The sequence below is a fragment of the Notamacropus eugenii genome, chromosome 4 (genome assembly GCF_028372415.1).
Source record: "Notamacropus eugenii isolate mMacEug1 chromosome 4, mMacEug1.pri_v2, whole genome shotgun sequence".
Taxonomy (NCBI): Eukaryota; Metazoa; Chordata; class Mammalia; order Diprotodontia; family Macropodidae; genus Notamacropus; species Notamacropus eugenii.
Genome location: NC_092875.1, coordinates 77706547 through 77729132, shown reverse-complemented (window position 1 = coordinate 77729132; position 22586 = coordinate 77706547). Strand labels below are relative to the sequence as shown.

At 44.2% G+C, this 22586-nt stretch overlaps 1 long non-coding RNA gene across 1 annotated transcript in view; it reads left to right on the top strand.

The window, feature by feature from the left end:
* Positions 1 to 174: 174 nt before the first annotated feature.
* The window catches only part of LOC140500027 (uncharacterized), a 68553-nt gene continuing 46141 nt past the window's right edge, over positions 175 to 22586 (top strand). The window contains exons 1-2 of the long non-coding RNA XR_011965609.1: positions 175 to 2358; positions 3579 to 3685. This is a non-coding gene — a long non-coding RNA (uncharacterized lncRNA). The remainder of the gene's footprint in view (positions 2359 to 3578; positions 3686 to 22586) is intronic.

Here is a 22586-nt window from a genome sequence, read left to right as displayed (position 1 = left end):
TAGCTTGGCCGGTTTTCAATACCTGGGGACCTTTCCACAGGTCAGGAGACGTCTCCCAGAGTCAGGTCCCAGACAAGGAAAAGGGGCTCGGTCGTGAGAAAGTTTGGGGAATTCCGAGGGTGCATACTCCTGGGGCAGTAAGAGTAAACGAATTAGGGAGAGGAGTGGGTGGGGGTAAATAATTCTGGGAGGGTGGAAATAAGAGTATGCAAATGACGTCGCATTAGAGAGGCGGCGGTGGGGGCACGGCCAATGAGACCAGAATGCGGAGGATCTTTTAGTGGGGGAGGGGAGAGGCTGCCCATTCCCTAGCGTCTGTTTGGGTTTGCCATGGCAGCTAGGTGGTGCAGTGGGTAGAGCATCAATACTGGAGTCAGGAGGACCTGAGTTCAAATCTCACCTCAGACAGTTGACACTTATTGACCTTGGGCAAGTCACTTAACCCCAACTGCCTCATCCTGGGTCATCTCCAGTCATCCTGATGAACATCTGGTCACTGGATTCAGATGGCTCTGGAGGAGAAGTGAGGCTGGTGACCTGCGCAGCCCTCCCTCACTCAAAACAAAGTCAAGTGCAAGTCATGTCATTATTTCTCTGATGGCGTGCTCTTCTTCGGCAATGAAGGACGAACACAGACATAGTTTGGGTTTGCCATATGGAAGGATCCTGGACTTGCAGACTTTGGTGCGTAGAAGGGAAGCGCTAAAAAAAGAAGTAAAAAGAGCTGAACTCTCTCAGTAGCCTTGGGTCAGGATGGACCTACGACCCCACTGCTCCCACGGACTTGCAGAGGGGAAGACAGAAAGTAGCCTCGGCATTGCCCCGCCCCCTTCCCAGATAGCCGAACCTAAGCGGCTCCGGGGTCCTATCTCTGGGGGCTATAGGCATGCGTGCTCGTCCCTAACAATCCCATTAGCGAGTTGAAAGGGATGTCAGATCAGCCAGTTTCCCTCATTTTACAGAAGGGGAAACCGAGGTCCAGGGATAACTGCTTACTATGTGCCAGGGCACTTGCTATGCGCTTTTGATCCTCACAACAACCCTGGGAGGTAGGTGCTAATTACAGAAGGGGAAACTGAGGCCCAGGCATAGTGGTTAGGTACGGAAGCGTCCGGTTCAGTGGCTTAAGTCAGCGCCCTTTTCCCGGCACCACGTTCTTTGGCATGCTGTGGTAGGGGCCGGGCCATTTTACGCCTTGGCAGACCACGCGTGTCGGGGCCCAAGAGCACCAGCAAGGCAGCTGGCGCATGCGCGTGAAGCGTAGCTGCTTGTCTGGCTTCAGTGCGCGCCGGAGTGTTTCTCCCAGCTCGCGCACGCGTATAACCAATCAATCAATCGATCTCCTGCCTGGCTCGCGCACGCGCTTCAGCCTCCTGCGCAGCTCGCGGGCTCGTCCCGCCTCCCATCCGCCGCCCTGGAGGGGCGAGAGGCTTTAATTTAGGAAGTCTCAGCTGGGGAGAGGCTGTGGCGGCTGTGGCCTGTTACGCCCCCGTCTCCCGCTAGGGTCCGTCCCCTGGGCCTTGTGGCCGGAGGAAAGGGGAGAGTGGAGAGGGAAAGGGGGCGGGCTGGGCTAGAGGCCCGAGAGCTCCTTGAGGGCTCCTCTCCCGCCTCCGCCACCACCCGGGCGGTGGGGCTGCCAGCCCTCCGGAGCCCGCTTCCTCTTTCCCTTCTTGGCCCACCTCTCTTCTCCCCAAATCCCCTTCTCATTCCCTCTCTCCCCGTCTTGGCCCCCTCCACCTCCCTTCCCCTTTGGTCTCCCCCCTCACTTTCCCCCTTTTCCCCCTCCTCCCCTCTCCCTCCCCCCTCTCCGCCCCGACATTTTCCTGCGGGCCCCTTCTTGCAGCCAGCCCCCGGCCTCCGGATCGAAAGCACAACTAGCACATTGTTGGCACTCCGTAAATGTTAAAATAATCACCACGGTAATTGTCTGCCTTCCCCCCGGCCGAGGCCGAGGCTAGCCGCGCACCCCCTCCCCTTCTCTAGTCCAACTGGCATCAATTAATCCCCTCCCCTGCGCTTCCATCCTACGCCCACATCTGGCTGCCAGCTGCTCTCCCTCCTCTCCCGCCCCCAGGAGGTTCCAGGGGATTTTTAATAGCTCTGCCTCCAACCCCCACCGCAGAAACACCCTTCCAACCCCGAGGCAGATGTGATCGAGGAGTGGAGACGGTGATCGTAAAAGACGATTATGACGGGAGAAAGGCTCTGAAATTGGAGGGGGATGTTTTAGTAGGACAGATGCTGCTGCTTCTTGGGCCAAGGGATACTGTACCTTTCATAGCTCTCCCCCTCCCACCCCCTCCACCTCCAGTCTTTTTTTTTTTTCTGTGAGGATCGGAACCACCATGGTGGGGCGGGGTAGGTAACATAATGAAATAAAGAAGCTGGGGATGTGCTTAATGGATCTGAGATCAAAGCGCTTCTGGATCCCATATGGTGTGGAAGGGAAAAGGGAGCTAGCTGCAGGAAGCTGTCTGCTTTCTATTGCAGCATATGAGGGAGGATGGGTGAGCGCGGGGATGGTGGGGGTGGGTAGGATGGATGTAGATCTCCTCCCTTCCTCTGAGACCTTGAGAAAAGGTAGTGGCGGCTCTGTTTCCCCATTATCCCTGGGGCCCTAAGACGGTTTCCTTTTTCCTGTGCTATCTTCTGACATTCTGCCAAGCAGCCACCCTTTGGCCTGAAGCTTGTAGATACAGGAACAGCTGCTTTGAAGGGGCTCCCTGGAGGGTGGGCATCTTTCTAGAGGGTTGGGGGTGAGAGAGAGGAGAGAGAAATGCAGGGTAGGAATTCACAACAATGTATATCAGCACTGAAGAAATTCAGTTTTCCTATTAACCCTTCCATATCTTTGATGCAAATTCTGTCTCTTCAAATTGGGGAGGCTGGAGATAGGATGGGGAAAAGGAATGTAAGGGACAACGGAGAGAATCAATGCTGGATGTCTTGATAGATCTTTAAATGCAAGCAGTTTTCATTTGTGCATTTACATTCTTGTCTTTGTTTTAGTGGAGGTCAGAACTGCTTCATGGTATCATTTCCAGGCTTGACCATCTACTTTTGTTGTTTAATAGCAGGAACACCATCATCAGCTAATACTTAGCACAGCTGAGGCTGAGCTGTTCTATACAGATTCCAGAATTCCCATGTAAATCAGGAGTGTTGGATTTTGAATTGGAGGAGCTTGGTTTAAATCCCAACTATGTTTATGTGTAATCTTAGACTTCACTTTTGGGGGCCTGTTTCCTCAGCTATAAATGAAGGGGTTAAACTGGATTACCTTGAAGACTGCTTCTAGTCCTAAATCCTACGATTCCTGTATCCTCTTTGATGGCAGATGTTCAGATAAATTATTTCCATGAGCTGTGCCTCAGTTTCCCTTTCTGTAAAAAGAATCATTATAGCATGTAAGGGAATGACTTTAAGTGAATAAAGACAAAATTCTGTGTAGGTGATTTCTGAGGATCATTGTGTGAGGGTTTGTGTTCTTTTGGGGCTTTTAGGAGAGGGGAAGGAGTTTGTTTTAGGTAACATATTAATGGAGGCTTAATGCAGCTTCCTCCCCTTGTCTTCACCAGGATGATTCAAAATACCACCTTAACAGAGGCTGACCCTGGAGAACAACAGTGTAGTTTTTGACGATAAAAGTCCCATGGAGATCTAACAGCACACCACTGGACCAAAAGTAGGTTAACTACATGGCAGGTATGAGGCCCATACAAATTGGTGGGGTTTGGAGTGGCTGCAGGGTTCCCTCATCAGCTATTTCATTAACTGGCTGTTTGCCTTTGGATACGTTTCCCATCTCTGTTTCATAAACTGATAGCAAAATCTCTCTGGGATTTTTACTGAAGCCAGATGCTAGAGAGGGACCAAAGTGTTTTTGTTATTATTTATTGTGCAAAAAGAAGCTATATGAATGTTGAGATCTTTGTTCTTTGAATCTATCACAGATATTGTCTTTCTTATCATTTTAGTAACACTACAGAAACTGTTTCACAGAGCCAAGAAAGGATCAAACAGTACTAAGTACTGTTGACAGAGTATTTTGAGGTTCTCAGTAGTATTAGGTATTAGAGAGCAAACCACTCACATCAGTGAACATTAGAGGTCTGCACTTAGAAGCTGTCTCTGGCTTCCTGGCGCCAGCCTAGGCTGTGGAGCTAGGCAGACAAGCCTTAACCCGGGCAGACTTGCCCCCTCCCTGAGGCACACCCTTCCTGGATGAACCTTGCCCTGGCTTCCTGCAGCAGGTCTGAGAATGCTGCAAAGCCACTCTTACTCATTTCTGGGTCACTGGCAGCTTCTCTCAGTTTCCAAATCATTAGCCATGGTGCTGGCAGGAATCACGGAATTTCAGATTTGAAGGGGACATTAGTGGCCAGATTAAGTTCTGCCAGTTCTATCTGAAAAAGAATTCTCTTTAATCTATGAAACAAGTGATCATCTATCCTTTTTTAAATAATTTCTGGGGTGGGACAGAGTCCTGGGAACCTGGAGAGGGTTGAGCCTTGGTTTGTGAACTGTTGGGATTGCCCATCAATACAAGCACTTTTGCTCCTAGAGTTCCACCTCGTGCTATTATATGTGCACTTAGTGAAACTTAAAGGGGGTTGGGGAACCATCTGTGGAAGTCAAAACTCAAAATAATGCTGCATCCTTTTTCTTTGATATCTGATGTTTTAAAAATGCTGGTATATTATCCATTAACAGAACTCTTCTTTGGGAAGTGGAGTGATCCCTGTTCTGTGGGAGAAATAGAGTCTGACAGAGGAAATGCTTATATCTCGATGTCTTTGATTGATCCAGTGGTTGTGGATTACATGTCTTTTAATAATTTCTTTATTTCTAAAGTAACTTAAGGTTTAGATAGTGTTTGCCTCACAACAAGTAGGTAATTGCAGATATTAGTAATACTATTTTTGCAGATTAGGAAATTGATGCTGAAGGAGGTTAAGTAACTTTCCAATAGTCACACAACTAGTAAAGGTCAGAACTCTGCCTTATATATTGCTCATTCCTTCTCCATGTGCTGCTTGACCTCTCTGGAGGTGGTAGGATGAAAGGAGGCTTCTCGTAATCTATATTTTAGATATCTATATTTATGCCTTGGCTACTCTTACTTCTAGAGAAGTACCCTTCTTTCTGATAGCGTTGGCACACCAGCTATACTGGGAAGTTTGTAGACAAGTGCTTTTTTGTTAATCTTTGTAGTTTTGTCTGGTAAGAAAGAATGAGAAAAGAATGGACTCTTGGCTGAGAAACACATTCTGAGGGTTACTTCATTCTCCTCAGATCCTTCACTCTCTTTTCTTTTTGTTTTGTTTTGTCTATTCCCTTTTTTAAAAAAAAAATCAGTTTTTCATAAATACTTAGTTGAAGTCCTAAACAATTGCATTCTGACTAAAGGCAGCAGTCCCAAGGGGGCACTTGAGGACCCACTCTTGTGTTCTTTCTCAGTCTTGAGGAGATAAGCTTGCCCTTCTGAGCTTGGTGCTTCCTGGGCTGAATTTCTGTCTCCTGCCTGAGCTCTCTTTGACTTACACAAGGCAGCCGCTCAGAGGTTATGCGTTGCCTGCCTTCGGGCCGACTTCACACTGAGTAACTTTGCTCCCCACTCTGCTTGGCCTTGATTACTCAAGTGTCTCTGGTGCCTATACCCAGAAGACATGTTGCTTCTTCATCTCCAGGTCCTTTTGGCCTGATTTTGGTTGGACTTCAGATGCTGTCTTACATCTTTGTGAGGAAAATATTCTCACCCAGAATCCAGGATATGTGCCAGCATGTATAGAATGCATTGTTTTGCCCTCTTCTATTGATTTCCTGCTTGTGTTTTAGAGCCCAAACGTCAGTCCCTCCAGGAGCTTCTCCTGGTCAGTAGGACTTTCTCAGACCTCTCAGACAAAGCTCACCAGTGTTTTCAGCAAAGAAGGTGTACTATTGTTACCTGTTGTATTTTCCTGCTAGACTCTAAACTCTATGACCTTAGACATTCTATCTTATCTAAACTTTATTTCTTACTCAGTGCTTAGCACAGTCAGCCACCCAGTGGATGCTTAGAAAATGTTTGTTGAGTAAGTACCCAGACCCTAACTCATTCTCCCAGATTGCCCTACCTGTACCCTTCCCTTCAGTCTGTAGGCATTCTCTTTACCCCCACCCTTGCCTCTTTTTTCCTTTGTGCTTTTTCTTGTGCTACCACTTGTTTAAATCTTATCCATTTTCCAGATTTCAGTTCAAGGTTTACCTCATGCCTTATTTAACTACTGTAGCCCACCCACAGTGGTAATGTGGTACAATAGAAACAATGCCAGACTTGAACTCAGGTGGGGGAAGAGAACAAGCATTTATATAGTGCCTGGCACTGTGCTAAGCACTTCATAAGTATTATCTCATTTGATCCTTACAACAACTCTTGTGACATAGATGTCATGTGCTCCATTTTACAGCTGAGGAAACTGAGGCAGGCAGAGGTTAAGTGACTTGCCTAGGGTCACACAGTTAATACATATCCAAGACAAGATTTAAACCCAGGTCTTCCTTAGTGTACAGGCTAAGTTCTAACCACTATGATCTAGCTACCTCTGAGCAGCTATCCCTCTGAACTGAGCTCTGGAGAGACACCTGAGCTCAGATTTTTCTTTTAATTTGTACTTAGCTGAGTGACCTTGAGCAAATCACTTAGCCTATTTAAGCTTCTTGGAGCACTATCTCAGAGGATTGTTTTCAGGATAAAATGGGCACTTGGCAAACCTTAAAGCACTATATATGTGTTATCTATTATTATTCCTTTGCATTCCTTTTGTACTCTTAGGATCATAAATAATTATCTTCTTAATGTCTTTGGTGTGTTAAACTTTCCTCCCCAGTATAGACTATGCACTGGGACCATGTTTTATATTGTCTTATCTCCTTTGTTGCAGATCTCTGTGATATTCAATAACAGCTTGGTAGACTGAATTTGTGTGTTTTCGTGTGTTATCTCCCCAACCAAATCTTACTGTGGAATGAATCTAGTGCCAGAATGAAGACTTGATGATGGAGGTTGGGGTAGGGGGTATTGCAGGGGCTACTGCCATTGGACTGTTCCCCTCTGTATCCTGGGGAAGACCTTGAAAGGGTGGCTTAGCTTCCCCATTTTGTTTTGTGGAAGCCTTGGTTTCTAGAGAATCGGAACTGAAATAGTGGTCATGACACTTTCCACTTTTCCACATTCCCCCGGGCCCTCTGTGCAGGTGTGAGCCAAGGAAAAGCAGTGGAAAAGCAGTTTTGTCCTGGGCTCTGCAGCTCCAGGCCCTCAGGAGGGACTGATCTAACCCTCTTTTCAGCTTTAGATTCCCATGCTGTCTCCATTCCCTTCTGCGTATATGGTTTTGTTTTTAAAGACTCTTGTGGGTGTGGAGAAACCAAGGAACTAGAGGCCAGAGTAGGTCTTTCCACACCCAGTGATTCCCTCCCTTCACCCCACAGAAACCATGGCCTTATGCCAGGAGTTGCCTGGAATTGTGAGCAACGCCCTGGTAGTTCATGAGAAGCTGTTGGTGTGTGTTGGGAGAGAGAAGAAGCAAACTCAGGGTGTTGCCATCATGCCCCTACATGTTTTCCTTCTCCCTTAGAGGATCAGGGTCCTTGAAGCTACATTCCAAGCAGCTCCCTGGATTCTTTCCCTTTCTGCTAGAGGTTGGGGGTGAGGTTTTCTCTTGGCACTAAGACCAGGGCAGGAAGGCGGAAATGAATGCAGTGTAAGGAATGTATCTGAGGTTGAAACATATTTAGCCAAAGAAAGAGTATATGTGGTGTTTAGCCATTCTGGATACCAAGCCCCAGTTTGGGGGGTGGGAGTGATTTGTTACTGTGGGGAAAGAGGAATTCAGAGTTTTCTACTTTTAAAGGTATAACATCATAGAATGCATCCTTCCTCCCCCTTTTCAAGTCAAATGCAAAGGTCTGACAGCTTTTTTGAAGCAGGAAAAACAAGGGAAGTTTGGGGATATGGACTAATCTTTTAATGGGCAGGAAGGAAGTTAAGGAGGGAAACCTGTAAAGTAGTATGGATCTGCAGGCACTCTTTTATCTCCTCCATTTTCAAACCAGTTGGTATTTGTTTGCTACTATAATATCCTAAAGGAGTTTGGGGTAATGACTGATGCCATAAGAGATGATTGATGCCGTAAGAGATTGATGCCTGAGACTAGTAACAAAGGCCTCTGGCTTAATGGTAGACATACAGTCCCATGTATTTCTCACAGGCAGATAGTGGTGCCACTGGCGTGTTGACAGGTTTTCATAAATGTCCTTGCCTTATCAGGTGGCAAATGTTTTAAGTATAGTTCTAAAGTTTCATCTCTTAATCCTATGACCCTCCCCTACTGGGAAATGTCGGTTTGAGTGTTTGGGTTTAGGTGGATATGAGTCTTCAGTGTGTGGTATCCCACGAGTCAGTGGTGTCTCACCATAGTTCTACACGGAGGTGTGGGAGGCAGATGTGGGGGTGGAAGGAGAAAGGAGATTCCCATCTTGGGACTGTAATGACCTGTCATCCCCTCCTACTTAAAGCCTTCCCAGAGCCCAGGGGCCACCCAGACTGTTGTAAACTGCTTAGGGTTTAAGAGTGGCAAGAAAGCTTTCCATCTCCATTCAGTAACCTTGTGAAGGCAGGATGTTTACAGGCAGATCCTAGGGGGGCCCAGTGCTGTCATCTAGCACTATTGAGTTGGTTACTAGTTCTTTCTTCATGATTCTTTTACTTTTTTTGCTGAAGTAGTGCCTTCTTCCTCCTTTCCTATAACCATTTCTCTCCCCTTTCCTTCCTGCTGCAGCCACTCCCTTCCTTCCCCTCCTCCTTGCCTTTACATGATGAACTGCAGCTCCTTTCAGAGGAATTAGACTGATAACAGAGCTGCTTATGATCGCAGCTGCAGAATAGAGGAAGTACCCAAGAGAGGCTAGCATGCTGAGGGGGCTCCCAGCATGGGGATGGCCTCTGAACCACTCAGTGGTCCTGATCACTTTATCTTGGAGCCTTTGCAGAAATGCTTTGGGGGAACATAGGAGTATTTCTGAAGATTCTTAGCTTATCCAGTCTATGTGAGTCTAGAAAGATGCTGTGGTTAGTTTTATCTTTATAATAAAGGCTTTTTTCTGCCCCATATTGATTGATCAGCATTTTGTTTGTGTCTTTGGTAAGTCTTAATTGTGGTATGGCCTGTTGAAGCTTTATCTTCCTTTTACATTTTTAAAAAATATCTGGTGGGAGGGAGGGTGGCGCTAACAATGAAGTTGAGGAGAGGAAGTATTACATCTTCTGCAAGTAGTGAAAAGAGTCCTGAATTCAACTGAGAGTCAGGAAATCTGGGTTCTGATTCCTACTCTATCACTATATATCTATGTGAATTTGGGTAAATCGTTTGAGAATAGGACTTGAGCTCCTCATTTCTAAAATGAAGGGTTTGAACTAAATAATTATTACGGTTCCTTTCAAACAGTATCATTCTGTGGTTACATGAATGCTTCCATCACCCTGCTACATTGTCATTTGAAAAAAGAAAATCATGTGCAAGTTAAGACAAGTGGTGTCAGCAGGGCCAGGTTGAGGCTGGCTGAGCCCTCTGGTGGCATTCCTGCATTAATGTTAGTTGGGCTAGCGAGGTTGAGGCATCAGCTGGATTTTGCCAAGGGCTAAGCTTTGCCTGAGGAAAACCCTGCATCAAATCAACCCTGATTTTTCTCTCACTGACCAGTCTTCTATTGCCTCTTCTGAAATCTGGCTTGATTACAATGGATTTAGGATTTTTTTTCAAGGCTCAGGAAAGGAGCGGTCTCCTCAGTGAAGCTCCTTCCTTCTTCACCTTCCAGCAGAAAGTGTTTTCCTCAAATTGTCCCAGAATCCTCTGTCTGGATTTTCTTCCTTCTTAGCACACTTTGCCTTGTATTATGTTTATATTCCTGCTAACTTGTGACCTTCTTAGGTTAATGCTTGAACTGTTTGTTTTATACTTATGTTCACAGTACCTAGATCATAGTTAGCATGGAATAAACTTTTATACTGCTTTCCATACCAGTTCTTCCTGGGCTTCTTTTACTTATAGAATCATAAAATTCTGATCCAGAAATCTCTTAAGAAATTGTCTGACCTGACCCCCTCATTTTAGAGATGAGGAAACTTTTTTGGCTTTCCCAAGACCCCCAAGGCTCCTAAGTAGCTGGGCTGGTATTCAATTGAGGGTCTTTTAGGGAATTCCTGTTTAGGTGGGACTTGGACTACATGACAGGAACTTTGCCTCTGAGGACCCTTTGTGATCCAGTGATGCCAAGTCAAGTGCTACACTCCTTGGACACTTCTGAGTCACAAAGAGACCTAGTAGAATGAACTCTTTGGGGGCAATGGGGAAAGGAGAGAGAATTTCTGAGACAGATTAGCTATATAATCACAAAATAGAGACAAGGGGCATCTGTTCATTCGCTATTGGAATATAAAGATTTCATGGAACATGTGGGCTGTTACCTATGTATACTTTGGTTCTAGAGCTATTTTTAAAAACCTACTTTCTTTCTCCTAAGGTTTCCAGACTTCATAAAATGTAGTCATTTACAAAAATCAAAGAATAGATTAAGTTCTTACTTATTCTTCAGATTAAAAGCAACTTATTGGTCAGCATCACTTGGTGCTTCCCTGTTTTTGTGATCTTTTCTTTTTGACTCTTGGCTTACTAGGTCCATGTAAAATCCATGATCTGGACCATGAAAGAGCTTGTCTTTATGACTTTTTCTTTCTGATTGACTTCATTCATTTGAAAAATATTTATTGACATCTATGTGCCGATTTCATTGCTAGAGTTCAGGTAATACAAAGAAAGACTTACCCTATTCATTAAGATATGAATGAACCTGAGCACCTGACTTTATATTCATTCCTCGTGTTCTGGCCTTTCAAGATCCTTTTGTCAATGAACTAGCTACAGCACTCTAGCTTTGTATCACTGTAAATTTTTAAAGCATCTCTTGACCTTTATCTATATCACTCCAAGTCAGTTATTTGGAACAGTACCAGAGCTAAGGATGGAGCCCTCTCTCCTGGCTGACATTTAAGCCTTTATCATCATTCCAGGGCACAGTTGTACACGCAGCTACCAGTCCACCTGACTACATTATCATCAAGGTGACACTAGTGTACAAAAATATCATATTCTTTCTGGTCAGATAAGACTTCTTTTACTCTATGTTCTTTGGAGTAAAGATGCTCACTGAAGCTCCAGGTAGGATCATAGGATCCTATCTTGAGGTAAAAGGGAACTTTGTGGATGATCTGGTCCAACGCTTTCATTTTATAGATATGGATGTTAAGACCCTGAGAAAGTAAAGGATTCACTTATCTAAAATCACACTGCAGGAAAGTATCACAGCCAGGATGTGAACACAGTCAGCCCAGGTCACCTGGGACTATAAATCCAGTACTCTTCTCCCACTTTACTACCCTGCTTCTCTTCTGGCTGTGTACAGTCATTGGATCTATGACAGACAGGTTGCCCAAAGGTCTGAAAGTGTTTGATTTTCTGTACCTGGGCCAGTCCATTTAGTCTGGTCACTGTGACTATCTCACCTTTAGCCTTTAGGAAGTTTGGATCACAATCATTTTATGTTTTGCTATCAGCCTCCTATATTGTAGTAAAAAGAAAAGTATATGCATTGTGTTTCTTTCTGCAAGTGTGCTTCCTTTCTTCTGTATTACTCCCAAGGCATTACCTTGAGTTAAAAGATTATAGCAGTGACCCAAAAGTTGAAACTAAGCCTGAGAGATAGAAGACAGCGGGTCACTTTGCCTGTCCTTCAAGAGCAGGCTTATGGGATGGGTGAAAGCCAACCCAATGCCTCTGAGAAGATGTTTAGAGTTTCCTTCCGTTGACCTGGTCAAAAGTTTTTCCAAGCTTTCCAGTAGAAAAGGTGCAGCACAATGAAATTAATAGTAGCTTACATTTAGATTGCACTTAAAAGTTTTACAAAGTGCTTTCCTTTCAACAATCATGTGAATTAACTACTCATAACTCTTAATATACCCATTTTACAGATGAGGAAACTGAACCTTAAGTTAAGTGACATTTCCTGAGGTCACACACCTAGTAAGTGTTGTAGATTTTCTTGAGATTACATAACTGCTAAAGGTCTCAGGCAGGCCCCAGGGCAAAAATGAAATGATTCCTTCTCTTAAGGAAATTATATTTTATGGAGGCACTTACATCTCTTGGAATGAGTTACCGAACAAATGGGTCTTCTTGTTTTTTGTAACATTTTTTCAGATATTTTCCTAACAGTGGCATTATTAGTTCAGAGGGTATGGTGGCTTTTGTTCCTTTCTTGTCATATTACTAAATTGCTTTTTAAAAAACTCTACAAATGTGTCATTCTACCAGCAGTGAATGAATACACTTGTTTTTTCTTCACCTTGCCCATTGTACTGCTCTTATTTTTCCAGTTTTATTGATATAAGGCAGTACCTAAGTTTTTAAAAATTTCATCCCTTTTTATTAGTAAGGATGAGCATTTTCTCAAATGATTTTTAAGAATTTGTGTCTATTATTTAAGAATTGCCCATTGGTCTTTGGCCAGAATGGCCTTACCATCGCAGAGACGTAGGGGAAATGCTGGGATTTGAATGTAGGCTTTGTTAATTGCTGCCTGCATGAGCACGAGGAAACCAAGGCACTTTCCCTCTCTTTGTCTTGGTTTCCTCATCTGTAAAATGAGGGGTTTGAACCTCTAAGATTCCTTAAGTTTCCTTCCTGCTCTAGCTCCTTATCCAGTGCTCCTTTAGTTGTGTTTTTAATTGATTTAATTGATACATGGAGACCACTAGGAGGTGCTATTGGCTATTTCAGATTATACTTGAAAATTGCTGGAAAGTGTGTGGAGGCTAAAGTTTTTACTGTGTGAGGAGTTAGAGCTCAAGAGGAATTTAAGAACATGAAGTCAGAATTTAATACCATCTCTCTGAGTTACTAGTAGTCCTTATGTGACTTGTCCAAACCTACGTTCTCAAGTCTCCCAACTCTTCGCCTGTTTACTTCACTGACTTTAACTGAAAAGGTCTAGGATTCCTCAGATGTTTCCTAGCCGAATGTCAGCTTTACCTCAGAGTTTCTCTGTCTCTGTAGTCTTCATAATCACCTATATACAGATGGGTTTCACATCTCATTCAAGCATGATATCTCCCTCTCTTGATTTCCTGCTGTCAGGAAGAGGTCTCCAGTGAAATGGAGCACTGGCATCTTAGACCCAAACCATCTGAAGTCAAACTGTCCCTTTGAGCCACTCCTCCTTTACCCCCACAGCTTCCCTATCTGTTGCCATCCTCCCTCTCCTTACAACTCCAAGTACTTTTCCCCTTGTATATCCTTTGAATAATCCTTGCTCATTCTTGCCACCACTTTTACTGCTTTGCCTAAGAATATTCTCCCTCTGCTGTCTTCCAATTGAGATCCAACCCATCTTTCAACAGCAGATTGAGTTTACTTCCTTCAGGATACTTTTTCTAGTGAAGCTCACACTGATCCATTCTTCCTCTGAACCAATATTTTATAGCATATTTTGGCTCTGCTACTCATTGGGTGTGCCCATCTTTAAGCTCCATCTCACATACCACCTGCATTCTTTCCTTGTTGGCATTTGGTCTGTACCATTTTTAAGGCACTAACTAAACTGCAAGGTCAAAGAGATCAGAGACCGTGTCTTAGCTAAACTTGGAATCCCAGTGCTTTGCACATTGAAGCTGCTTAGCAAATAGGTGTTGCATAAAGGAATCAGAGTTGGAAGGTCACCTGAGGGCATCTTGGCTAACTTTACTTGATCAGAATCCTCCCTACAACAGTCCCAACAAAGGTTTATTCAGCCTCTGCTTGAAGAAGACCTCATGTCTTAGGGGGAACTAGGTGGTCCTTTGGATAGAGTGCTGTGCCTGAAGTCAGGAAGACCTGAGTTGAAATTTGATGGCTTCAGATGCTAATTAGTGGTGTGACCCTGGGCAGGTCGTTTAACCCTTCTTTGCCTCAGTTTCCCCATCTGTAAAATGGGAATAATAATAGTACCTCCTTTCAGGGCTGTCGTGAGGTTCAAAAGAGACAGTAATTGTTCTGTGCTTAGCACGCCTGGAGCAGAGTATGTGCTGTAGAATGTTAGCTATCATTATTGTGACTCTTTTTTCTAGTGAAGGGAAACCAACTCCCTTCTGAGGTAGCATTTCCCCTTTTTGGGAGTTCTAAGATTGTTAGATAGTTTTCCTTATGTGGAATTGAAATCTGCCTTTTTGCATCTTGTGTCTATTGTTTCTAGTTCTCTCTAGGGCTAAGCACAGGGGTGGGGAACCGGTGACCCTCTAGGTCCTCAACAAACCATTGTTCTGTGAGGCTTGGATTTGGTCAAAAGGCCACACTTGAGGACCTAGAGGGCCACATATGGCCTTGAGGCAGCAGGTTCCCCACCCCTAGCTAAGCAGAACAAATCTAATCCCCCTTTACTTAAATTTAATTCAATTCACCTAACATTGATTAAGTATTTACTCTAAAACACTGCTTAGGTGTTGGGGATACAGAAACAAAAATTAAATGGCTTTCCTTCAAATAACTTACATTTTTCTAGGAGGATAAAACATATACAGGTAAGTAAATATAAGACATGTAACACAAAGTGATTTCAAGAGGGAGGGGGGTGCAGATGAGCATGGGGGAGATCACCCAGAGGCCTTGTGTAGAGGAGCAGTACTGTGCATGACCTATATGACCTGGGCCCAGACTATGGAGAAGTGCCTTTCAGATATTAGGGGCCAGTTATTTAAAAGCACCGAGGCAGGAGATAGTGAGCTGTTTACAGAGCTAGAAGGCCAGTTTGACTAAAACAAAGAAGTAATATGAAGTAAGGCCTAAGTCATGTGGATGGGAGCCTTATTGTGGGGAGCTTGAAATGCCAGAGGAAAGAGTTTGTACTTTATCTTAGAGGCAATAGAGAGAGCCATCTAGGATTTTTGAGTTTCATGGTCAGATCTGTGTTTTAAGAATATAAGGTTAGCAGTTATGTAGAGGATGGCGAGGAGACCAGTAAGGAAGCCCTTATGGAAATTTAGACAAGAATGAAGGTCTCAGGCTATGAGCTGGGAAAAACATTAGGGAAGGGAGAACATTTGTGAGAGATATGCCAGAAGAATCACAGTACTTGGCAACTAATTGAGTACTGGGGGATGAGGTTGAGTTAGGATGACTCTGAGATTGTGAACCTGGGTGGAAGAGGGTTGTTTCTGACATCTAGCCTAAACTTGTTTCTTTGCAGCTTCCACTCATTGCTTCTGGTTTTGTGTCCTTGGCCCAAAATGATATGTTTAATTTCTCTTTATCATAGAGCCCTTCAGATATCTTAAGGTAGGTATTATGTGCTCCCCTGAATCTTTTCTCCTTTAGGCTAAATGCTTCTGGTTTCTTCAGCTGAATCTCATGTTGAATCATCTCTGTTACATAGGAGAGAGCTATTGAAATAGGATGGCTTGAACAGCCCACCTGGGAAAGGAAGGACCAAGCTATCAGCTGAGTTTAGAGAGGATGTGCTGCTAAATGTTTATCAATTTCCAGTCTCAGGGGTGCAGAGAAGAATCATTTAGGCAACAGACCAGGTGTAGGGGGACCTCTTCTCTGACATAAGATGAGAGAAAGAGAAGAGGCAGCCTTTATGCTGAAGCCAGTTGCAAGGTCAAAACTGAATTTTATAAGAACTATAGTTCTGATAAACCTATACCTTTCTAATCTCAGTTATTCTCATGTAACAGAGATGATGGTTGATAGGGAAGGTGGAGTGGAAGTCTTCTTTGAGGGTCTGTTTTATTGATTTCCCTATCCTATAGATAAAACCACTAGTCATTTGCCCTGTATTCTCTCTTCTCAGCATCATTGCCTGGCTTAGCCCTGGCTAAGAGGTGCTTGAACCCTCAGCACCTTTAGGAGATTTTATCTCCAGGGATTTTTTAGGTTGAGGGGGCATTTTGAAGCACTTTCTTTACCTTCTCACCAAGGTACTAGGACTGTCTCTGACAGGAGGAACATCCTTATTGGTGATCACATGAAATTATGTAAGACTGAGCTTAGAAGGGACCTTAGAGACAGTGAGGAGGTCCTGAGATTAGGCTAGCATAGTCCGAAGGCAGAATGATACATCCCACATAGGGACACTGACAACTGGGACAGAAGTGACTATAGGACCCATTGGTAGAACTGAGTAGTAAGATGAGGCATCTTTTTTTTTTTTTTTGGAGGGGGATGGGATAAAAGCCTGATTTATTCATTTCCCTGTTCCTGTGGTTGGCATTACCAGCCACCTGCATAATAGTCCCATTCCCTACCTTTAGTACCACCACCACCGCCACCATCTCCAGGCATCACCTGGCTCTGATCATTCAAGGGGCTCTGTCTCCAGTGTTTCAAGACTTCCAGAGCTAGAATTGTCTCTGAAGGAGAGGCAGTACGTTGGCCTTGGGCAATCTTGTCGTGGCACAGATGATCCCACAGTGCTTTGGTGAATTTAGAGCTTAGTGTCATTCCAATACCTTTAGCTTACAGAGAAGGTCACTGAACCCCAGAGAGTAGCAAGGTGTCAGGAAGAAGACACGTCCCTTTCCTTGATGAATTCAAGTCCCCAAAGATGAACTGCATCCTTAGGAATTAGTGAGCTGTTCTGGGCCATGTTTGAAAGATTATGGGAAATGGAGGAGGTATCTGAGGCCTGGAGGTAGACAGATGCCTTGATTTTCAGGTCAATAAAGCTTTGTTAAGCACCTGCTATGCCAAGCACCATACCTAGCTAGCACTGGGGATACTCAGAGAGGCAAAAGGCAGTTCTCATTCTCAGTGAGCTCACAATCTAGTGGGGAAGTTCAAAAAGGGAAGGGAATAGAGTTTGCAGGCTTGTAAGTTCTGAGGAAATTCTAGAATCGGTTATTACAACGACGGGTGGTGAGCACCTAGAAAAGGAACTCGGGAGCAACAAGAGCCAACATAATTTCACTAAAGGGGATTTATTGGAGCAAAATGTTTGATTTTGATTTTGAAGGCAACTCAAGGGGTAGCACTTCCTAGGCCACTGACTGCTTCCTATCTGGTCCCCACAGACATCATGGAGGAGAGAGCAGCCCCTGGGAAGAGGGGTGCCATCCCTACTATCACTGTCACCAACCACAGCCCTTTGAGACCTTGGAATAGATAGAAAAGACTAAGACACATTCTGATGCCAAGTGAAGTTGGAGCCAGTTCTTTCTCTCCTGGCAGAGTAGAGGCATTTGGGCCAAGGGATGTAAAGTCTGAGTTTCTGTGAAATCTCATGCTTGAGAACCTGAAAACTGACCCATGAGAGTTCAGGCACGGAAGACTGACAGACTTAAGCTCTAGAGATGTTCCCTACCAGAGGAATTGACACATGCCTTTGTTGAGGTGATGGGATCTTCTGGTTGGGCCAGGATACTTCTTTCAAGCTCTGGGCTCCCCCTTCCCTCCCCTTTCTTTCCCTCCCCTCCCCTCCCCTTCCCTTCCCTCCCCTGGCCTTCCCTCTCCTTCCTTTCCCTCCTTTCCCCTCCTCTCCCCTCCCTTCCCCTCCTGTCCCCTCCTCTCCCTTCACTTCCCCTCCTCTCTCCTTGCCTTCTCTTCCCTTCCCTGTCCTCCCCTCCCTTCCCCTCCCCTTCCCTTCCCTAAGATCCCTTTTCCTTGTTACCCTGGCATTTGGTTACCTTCCCCAGCCCAGCTGCAGGGCTGGCATTTAGATGTACAGGCTAGATATTTGGCCTCAGGCTTCATCCTGAGGCCCAAAGGCAGAAGGTTGCCTCAACCAATTGGTCTCTGTCCCTTTCTGACAGATGGCTCTAAAATCTCTGAGGATTCCCAGTGCCCTTTTGCTGGCCAGCAGGCAGCCCCCTATCCTGTGGACTGTTGTGTACATCATTTCTCCCCAGACTGTTGCTGGGTTACATTGGACAGGCATGAAAGATGTGGGGATAGGTGCCAGTTTGTCTGAAAGCCACAAGGACTCCTTCCTCTGCCTTGCTGAGAAAGGGAAAGTTTCTACAGCTTCCCTTTACTCAGAGTTGAGGATCTGCAGATGCTTGATACTTTAGATGCCATCCTTTCATCATTGCCTCCAGCCCTTAAGCCATATTTCTTCCATTACCTTTAACCACAACGACTGGAGCCTGGAAGGTAAACTTTCATGATTGTGAATTTCTGTTTTGCCAATGGTATAACAATGTATGGTTGCTGTTCTTACACTTCAAAACTGCCCCCCACCTCTGAAAATGGTCTTAGGGGCTTGGAGTGTGACATATCAAAAAGTAGAGGAAGTCTTGGGTCTCATAAAGTACAGTCATTTGAGGACAGAGTTGGAGGAAGAACCAATGAAACTGGAAGGAAGAGGTATTTCTGCATATCCACCAGTTATGACTTCTCACGGGGGATGGGTGGTCATGGTGGAAAGGAGGCCAAGGCAAAATGAGATACAATTCTGGGTTTTTTCCCAGTGGCTAAAGTGTATGATCATTGAGCATCATGGAAAATTAGAACAGACTGAGGGGAGGGCAGGGAATTCAAGTGATTGAAAATCAAGATGACAAGGGGCTTATTCACTTCCCCATCTTGTTGCTCTCGAACCTGACTTTCTCTGTACCCTCACCCATACATATAATACCATCCAGAACCACAAAGCCACAAACTGGCCCTGTTCTCTCCAGGCAGCATTTTCCCTCTCCCCACCTCTAGCTTTTCTCCAGGGTAGTGGACACTATCAACATTAATGAAATCAGATCTTTTTGTGTTGCGTGGTCTGAATTCCACCCACATTTAGTTCAGAACAAAGATGCACCATCCCCCACCTTCTCTAGAGGGAGGCTCTCCTGGGAGTGATGGTGGAGATTGGAGTTCCATGTCTGTGTTAAGAAATGGAGCTTTACAAATCTGAGGAAAATTAGGTTTCATTATATACCAACAACAGCTGTTCTGGGGGTCGTTTGCAGAGTTTAGATACAGACCTAGAGATCTCAAGAGCTAGGAAATAGAAACAAAAGAAATTTAAAGAAACTCATAATTCTTCAAGTTGTTAGAGTTTGCTGGAATTCATGAAAATGGGCTGGGGGTCTTGAACACAGGGTTTGGAAGGAGATACTTTGGTCAGCCTGTCAACCAGTGTTGAATAAGCACCTTTTTTATGCCAAACACTCTGCTAAGAGCTAGAGGGTACAAAGAAAGGTAAAGACAGTTCCTGCCTTTGAGGAGCTCACACAGTGTGATGTGCAAATATATACAACATAAATGGAATATAAACTCACAGGGAAGGTACTGGGAGGAGGGGTAGGATGGAGTGGGGAGTGACGACTGAGAATGGTCTCTTGTATGTTAACTGAGTCTCTTAGCCTGGGAAGCTAGGTAGTAGAGGTGAGGATAGAGAGCACAGAAGATAGAGAGGAGATAGCAGATGATGTGCCATGTTCCAGGAGCTGAAAGTAAGTCAGTGTAACTGGATTGTTGAGTAAAGGGAGAGGAGTAAAGTGTGAGTACATTGGAAAGGGAGGAAAGTGATCAAATAATAAAGAGCTTTAAATGCCAAACAGAAGAGTCTATTTTTGATCTTGGAGGAAATAGGGAGCCACCAGAGCTTAGGGAGGAGGTGATGACATGGTTAGACCTATGATCTAGAAAAAGCATCTTAGCAGTTCAATGGAGGATAGATTGGAATAAGGAGAAATGATGCAGGAAGGTCATTCAGAAGGTTATTGCTGTGATCTCCAGGTGAGAGGTGATGAAGGCCTGGAATGATGAAAAATGAAATGATGAAAAATTATGATAAGGTAAAGACATTTCAGAGTTCAAGACTCATGAGTGATGATAAGATCAGTGGTATAACCATCTCTGTGTGTAGCCAAAGTAGAATGGAGGAGTAGGTCATGGGAATTTAGTAGACTGAGGAATGGGGAAATTAGTGTATTTAAGGAGCATCAACATGTATGCTGAAGTCCCCTCTTATGAAAGCAGGAGTTGGGGTGAAAAAAATGTCTGAGCCAGACACTGAATTCATTGAAGAAGAAAAAAGAATGTCCTGAAGGGGGTGGGAAGGGAGGTGTGTGTGGTGATCAATAGATAACTGCCACCAGTTCTCTGCATTGGTTGGTAAATTTGAATATCGTGAACTTCAAAGGAAGGACTGCTGAGTGAAAGTGGTGGAGAGAGAATCTGGAAGTAACCATAGTGAGGAGCAGGGAGTCTTCTCGTCAGTTGGGAAGCTTGAGTGAAGTTCAACCACAACTGGAAAAGGAGGCCAGGGATCAGTTGTCAACAGGAAAAAAGCCAGATCTCAATGAATGCCAGAAGATGGGAGGAGTGAGAAAGGAAGATGTTTGAGATGAGACCAAGTTTGCTGGCTTTGGAGCAGAAAGCCCAGTGGATCAGGTGGGTAAATCTATAGTGGAACATTACAGGGGAATAGGATTGAGGTTGTTGGGAATAAGGGTGCAGGCAGTTGGGGCTGGGGAACCAGGTTTGTATATTGTCTGCTGGAGTTTAGAATCACTGAGATGGGTTAAGGAAGGGTTGGGAGTATGCTTACCATTGAGAAATAAATCTGAACAAAGAGAATAGGTGGAGAAAGGTCCATTTGAAAGAGGCAAGTAATTAGACTTTTCAAGAACTTCTCCTGCTAGGTTCCACCCCATGGCAGGTGGTAATGTACTCTGTGAGGCCCAGGAGGTCTGACTCACAGCATGGAGGACCAGGTATATCCTGGGGGAGTCAAGTCAAGAGGCAAGAGTTTGCTGTGTGAGGTGAGTCTGGTTTGGGTTCTGGCCTCTGAAACCTTGGAGAAAGCCCTGGTTATGAGGTCAGTCTGTGTAATCAAGAGGTACCAGGGGTGTAGTACAAAGCACGCTGGATATGAATATCTGGGTACAAAACTGCTTATCAGGATCTCAGTCGCCAAATCTGATAACCTTTTCACAGTGCTTTCTTTATAATCTCTGCAGCATTTGACAATGTAGAGAACTCAGATATCCTGAACATTTTCATCTGTCTTGAATTTCCTCCACCTTTCTGACTGCTCCTTTTCAGTCTTCGTTGGGTCTTCTTCTATGTTGTAAGGGGATATACCCCAGGCCTATGTTCTGGGCCCTCTTTGAAGGCTGCACTTTCAGGCTTCTAGGGGGCACAGTGAGCTCTGGGTCTAGAGTCAGGAAGACCTGAGTTCAAATATGACCTTGTGTGACCCTGGGCCAGTCAATTAACAGCTGTCTGCCTCAGTTTCTTTAGATGTAAAATGGGGATAATAATAGCATATGCCTCGCACAGATGTTATAAGGATCAAGTGAGGTCATATTTGTAAAGTGCTTAGCCAAGAGCCTGGCAAATACCAGATGTTATATAAATACCGTTATTATTATTTGACCTAATCACTTTCCATGAGTTTAATTATCATCTCAGTGTAGATGATGACTATTGGATATTTTGACTTGGGTGTCTGTAGGCATCTCAAACTCATTATGCCCCCCAAAAAAATGAATTATTTTTTCCCAAACCCATCCCTCTTCTGAATCTTTCTAGCTCTGTCAAGTGTACCATCAGCCTTCTCGTCAGTCTTGTTGCAATGTTAGTCATCATAGATGTGTTACCAACCTATTTCAGGCCCTCATCGCTTCTTGCCTGGATCATTGCAGTACTTTTCGGCTTTGCCTCCATGTATCAGTAATCCTCTCTGTGATGTATTCCTTGAAGCTACCAAAATGATTTTCCTAAAGCATAGATCTGACCACATTGTTTTCTTCCTTAATAAATTTCAATAGTTCCCTAGTACCTCTGGGGTCAAAACCAAATTCATCTGTTGTCATTTTTCCATCAGGCTCCAAACTACTTTATCAGGCTTACTATATACATTGCTTCCTTTTACACTGCAGTTCATCCAAACAAACCTTATTGCTATTCCTGACACTTGACATTCCATCTCCCACCTCCATGCTTTTGTATAGGCTGGTCACCATCCTGCTTATGCATTCCTTCCTCACTCTTGGAATTCCTAGTTTCCCTCAAACTTGAACTTTAAGTGTTATCTTCTATACAAGGTCTTTATTGATCCCTACAACTGCTGGGATCTCTCACTTACCTTATCTTTATGTAATTTTGGGGGATATATATTCTATATACACTTGCATAGGCATTGTCTATCTACCCCAAAAGAATATAAGTAACTCAAGGACAGGGACTGTTTCATTTTTGTCTTTTATCTACAATATCTAGTACAAAGCCAGGTATATCATATATGTTAATGTTTTATGATTGATTCTAATTTAGGTTACCACTTACCACAATTTAATTTACCACTTACTGGCTAGGACTAGACAAGTCACTTCTCAGAGCCTCAGTTTCCTTGTTTGTAAAATGAGGATAATACTTGTGCTTTTCAACTCATAGGGTTGTTCTAAAAATAGTGCTTTGTAACAATCTTTTATGTGCTATAGATGAGTTACTATTAAAAATAAATTATTGTTAATATTTACTATTAACAAGAATTTTAGTAGTTTGTTTACTGTGAAAGAG